The sequence below is a fragment of the Triticum dicoccoides genome, chromosome 3B (genome assembly GCF_002162155.2).
Source record: "Triticum dicoccoides isolate Atlit2015 ecotype Zavitan chromosome 3B, WEW_v2.0, whole genome shotgun sequence".
Taxonomy (NCBI): domain Eukaryota; kingdom Viridiplantae; phylum Streptophyta; class Magnoliopsida; order Poales; family Poaceae; genus Triticum; species Triticum dicoccoides.
The window spans coordinates 857482596-857488082 of NC_041385.1; the positions used below are offsets into that span (position 1 = coordinate 857482596).

A 5487-nucleotide genomic window follows, 5' to 3' on the forward strand; every position below is an offset into this window, starting at 1 on the left:
ACACCGTCCCGTCTAACCCTGACACAGACGACCGTCGGGTCTATCCCTTTGACTTTCGCCGGACGGGGTTTGACCGGTGGACCTTTTCACCTGGTTGTCATAGCCCAGCCCATAGCTACACCCCCAACATAGTCCCGGCCCAACCCACCCCAATATTCCCTCCGTGTCGGCCCGACGTTGCCATTTCCCCCCTCCAGGACACGGCGGCAGCGACGCCCGTGAGGGGAGGGGCACACGCCGGAGCCGCGTGTCGGGTGCCTGCGCCTGCCACCACGCTTCCACAACCGTAGGAGGGCCCACCGCAACACCTGGCGGCATTGCTACCCCCAAGGTACCGTTAGCATAGCTACAACCACGGAAGGGTAGAGCCCTGGATCAATGACGTGGCGTATGGCATGGATTGATGATGTAGCACCGTCCATGGGCCAGACCTATGCCGACGGCAAGGCTGTCGGCATAGATATGCCACCCCACGGACCGGTGAGCGTTTCGGATCATTGACGTGGCGGATCACGCGGATCGATGACGTCGGCATAGCTATGCCGACGGCCTTGCTGTCGGCATAGCTATGCCGACGGCCACCGTTAGGCCCCGTCGGCTTAGGCTTCATGCCGTCAAAGGATGTCACCGCCCGGGTAGCCGGGCCCACAGATACGCCGACGACGGCCTCTATGCCGACGGCCGTCGTAGGCATATTGACTGGGATGCCGACGGCAGATCTATGCCGACGGCCCGCGTCGGCATAGGTTGGTGTATGCCGACGGCTTTTCTACGCCAACGGCCTGACCTGGGCCGTCGGGATACATCCATCTATGCCAACGGGGGCCGTCGGCATAGATTTGGCCGTCGGCAATTGGGTAAATTCTGTTAGTGTAAAATAGGATAAAATCAGCCACATGATCTGTAGCGGCCGCCAATTTTAATTATTTTTGCAAAATGAAAACCACAGTAGATAATTCATTCATCATCCGTTCCTGCATGCTTGCACCTACGAGGCCTAAAAAACCCTAACCTAAACTACTAACCGGGGCAGAGGCGTCCAGGATTTTCCTCGCCGTCACCGACCACTGGAGAGGCAGATAGAGGGAGGTGAGTCCATAGTCTTGCCGATGAAGTCTGGAGGGGAAATTTTGCCCCAGCCATGTTAGGGGAGAAAACGAGAGGACGTCCAGTGAAACTTGTTTATTATCGCTCGCTAGCTGATTATGACATTGATATGAGTAATTGTGAGACCGAGGTGTTATTGTGAGTATGGTTAGTTCATAATATATGTTGAAACTTGAATGTTGGCTTTACATGTTTACAACAACAAGAGCAAATAGAGTTTGTAAAAGTTTTTCTTTATCACTTTCAGTTTATCAACTGAATTGCTTGAGGACAAGCAAAGGTTTAAGCTTGGGGGAGTTGATACGTCTCCAACGTATCTACTTTTCCAAACACTTTTGCCCTTGTTTTGGACTTGAACTTGCATGATTTGAATGGAACTAACTCGGACTGATGTTGTTTTTAGCAGAATTACCAAGATGTTGTTTCATGTGTAGAAAACAAAAGCTCTCGGAATGACATGAAAATCCTCGGAGACAAGTTTCAGAAAATATAAAAAATGCTTGCAAAAGATGAAGACCAGGGGGCCCACACCCTGTCCATGAGGGTGGGGGGCGCGCCCCCTGCCTCGTGGGCCCCCTGCAGCTCCGCCGACCTCAACTCCAACTCCATATATCTCGTCTCGTGGAGAAAAAAATCAGAGAGGAAGTTTCATCATGTTTTACGATACGAAGCCGCCGCCAAGCCCTAATCTCTCCGGGCAGGGCTGATCTGGAGTCCGTTCAGGGCTCCGGAGAGGGGGATTCGTCGCCATCGTCATCATCAACCATCCTCCATCACCAATTTCATGATGCTCACCGCCGTGCGTGAGCAATTCCATCGTAGGCTTGCTGGACGGTGATGGGTTGGATGAGATTTACCATGTAATCAAGTTAGTTTTGTTAGGGTTTGATCCCTAGTATCCACTATGTTCTAAGATTGATATTGCTATGACTTTGCTATGCTTAATGCTTGTCACTAGGGGCCGAGTGCCATGATTTCAGATCTGAACCTATTATGTTTTCATGAATATATGTGTGTTCTTGATCCTATCTTGCAAGTCTATAGTCACCTATTATGTGTTATGATCCGACAACCCCGAAGTGACAATAATCGGGATACTTCTCGGTGATGACCGTAGTTTGAGGAGTTCATGTATTCACTATGTGTTAATGCTTTGGTCCGGTTCTCTATTAAAAGGAGGCCTTAATATCCCTTAGTTTCCGCTAGGACCCCGCTGCCACGGGAGGGTAGGACAAAAGATGTCATGCACGTTCTTTTCCATAAGCACGTATGACTATATTCGGAATACATGCCTACATTACATTGATGAATTGGAGCTAGTTCTGTGTCACCCTATGTTATAGCTATTACATGAGGAATCGCATCCGCCATAATTATCCATCACTGATCCATTGCCTACGAGATTTTCATATGTTGTGCTTCGCTTATTTACTTTTCTATTGCTATTGTTACAAGCACTACAAAACCCCAAAAATATTACTTTTTGTTATCTTTGCCTTTACCACTGTTACCATTACTATCATACTACTTTGCTACTAAATACCTTGCTGCAGATACTAAGTTATCCAAGTGTGGTTGAATTGACCACTCAACTACTAATACTCAAGAATAATCTTTGGCTCCCCTTGTGTCGAGTCAATAAATTTGGGTTGAATACTCTACCCTCGAAAGCTGGTGCGATCCCCTACACTTGTGGGTTATCAGCGACCTTGGCAACATGTGCGTTGATCGGCGGACCGTTTGTGTTGTTCTCGTGAACTGTATGTCATCTATCGCGCACGCTTTGATCTGGCCGACCGTTTCTGTTGTGTTTCCTAATCGAAAACAGTTTATTCGAGTGAACTGTATGCCATTTATCGCACACACCTTCATATGGCTGACCGTTTTTGTTTTTTGGCTCCTCGCAAACATTTCATATGGATCAATTGTATGCCGTGTATCCCACATGCAACTCTAATCCGAATCGTGCTTGATGTCTCCGCCATCACACACAGTTTGTCTTATGAGTGACAACTCTATTACAACACCATTTGCGATTAATGCATCACACACAGTTTTTGGGAAACGTAGCATGCAATTTCAAAAAAAACCTACGCTGACGCAAGATCTATCTAGGAGATGCATAGCAACGAGAGGGGGAGAGTGTGTCCACGTACCCTCGTAGACCTAAAGCGAAAGCGTTTGCTCAACACGGTTGATGTAGTCGAACGTCCTCTCGTTCCGACCGGTCGAGTACCGAACGTACGACACCTCCGAGTTCTGCACACATTCAGCGTGATGACGTCCCTCGAGCTCTCGATCCAGCAGAGGGTTGAAGGAGTAGATGAGTTCCGTCAGCACGACGGCGTGGTGATGCTGATGGTGATGTGATCCATGCAGGGCTTCGACTAAGCACTCCGAGAATATTACCGGAGGCGTAAACTATGGAGGGGCACCACACACGACTAAGAGCAATTGGTGTGTCTCCTAGCCCCCCCCGGTATATAAAGGAGGGAGGAAGAGGAGGCCGGCCTAGGCGCGCCCTAAGTGGGGGGGGGGAGTCCTACTAGGACTCCCACTAGGATTCGGCCCCCCCTTACTTTTTTCGGAGGGGAAAGGGGGGAAGGAGAGGGAGTAGGAGAAGGAAAGGAGGGTGGCACCCCCTTTCCCTAGTCCAATTCGGCCTCCACCCTTGTGGGGGGCGCACCAGCCCCTTGAGGGCTGATACGTCCATTTTGCATCATGTTTTCCTAGTGTTATTTATGTTGTTTTATTGTATAATAATGCTTTTTGGAGTAATTCTAATGCCTTTTCTCTCATAATATGCAAGGTATGCACCAAGGGGGAGAATTCCAGAAGCTGGAAATCTGGACCTGAAAAAGCTACGACAAGCTACCTATTCTGCACAACTTCAAATGAGCTTAAACTTCCCGAGGAATTTTATAGAATATTTAATAAATATTGGAGCAAATAATTATGAGAGGGGGACACTGGGTGGGCACAACCCACCTGGGCGTGCCAGGAGGCCCAGACATGCCCTGGTGGGTGCTTCCCTCCTCGGCCAAAACACATAACTCATATAATACATATCGTCATCGAACGTTAAGCGTGCGGACCCTACGTGTTTGAAAACTATGTAGACATGACCGAAAGCAGTCGGAGGAATATGTATTTGACATGAAGAAAGCAGTAGCAATAAAACTGAACGATTATTATGGTAAGATAACGGATGGGTCTTGTCCATCACATCACTCTCCTAATGATGTGATCCCGTTCATCAAATGACAACACATGTCTATGGCTAGGAAACTTAACCATCTTTGATTAACGAGCTAGTCAAGTAGTAGAGGCATACTAGGGACACAGTGACTTGTCTATGTATTCAAACATGTATCAAGTTTCCGGTTAATACAGTTCTAGTATGAATAACAAACATTTATCATGATATAAGGAAATATAAGATAACAATTTTATTATTGCCTCTAGGGCATATTTCCTTCAACAGTTTGGTCAAGGGGTCTCTGATTCATGTGTCGGGTTATCAGCATCCTGCAGTAGTGCCACCACATTCTATTCCACATATAGTGCTCTATCCATTTCTCACGCTCATGTATTGCATTGGTTAGAAAATGCTAAAGCGCGTTAGAAGTACGATCCAATTGCCTGGTTTGACACCGGGGTGCTCAAGATTTATATTTATGCGGTGAAACCCCGCAGGTTGCTGCGGGATGTTTGGTTATAATTTTTAAGAGATTGCATGAAGTGCGAATGAATTATTTTGAAAATTTTCAGTAGGTTGCTATCTTATGCAATCAGAAATAAAGTATAGCTCCTGAACGATCAAAAACTTCAGTTGTTTACGAAGCTCAAAATAATATTCATCACCCTATGTTTGTACATTCGCGTGGACAACTCACTGCAATCTGACGATCCCTGAACTTGGGAATCGCGCATTGTATTGATGCTACTATCTCAATAAATTTGTTGGCTGTGGATGGCGGAATGTGGGTATTTGTCTTCTCTGCGTGCCCATATGTGTGGGCTTTTTTGAAGATTAGTTCATATGTCTGTGTGACAGAAAATTAGTATCAGGCTGTTATTATTTAAACCTAGACTGGTCGTATATATCTTCAAAATCAAAATATTTAAATGCTCACAAAGGTTTCGTGGTGTAGTTGGTTATCACGTCAGTCTAACACACTGAAGGTCTCCGGTTCGGAACCCGGGCGAAGCCATTTAAGTTTTAATTTTATTTTTTTCAATGTGTAAAAAAAAGCAGAAACAGAACGAAAAAGAAAAGAATGATGGCCCTTCGGGTTATTAGCACGACGCTCTAACCAGCTGAGCTAATAGAACAGTCGATAGGTTTACTTTTTCTTCCCTTTATATATTATATACAAC

The 5487-nt window shown here is 46.4% G+C and overlaps 1 non-coding gene across 1 annotated transcript; it reads left to right on the forward strand.

Moving 5' to 3' along the window:
* The first annotated feature begins 5246 nt into the window (after positions 1-5246).
* TRNAV-AAC lies at positions 5247-5321 on the forward strand. The gene has a single exon. It is a non-coding gene; the product is annotated as a tRNA-Val (tRNA).
* The last annotated feature ends 166 nt before the right edge of the window (positions 5322-5487 follow it).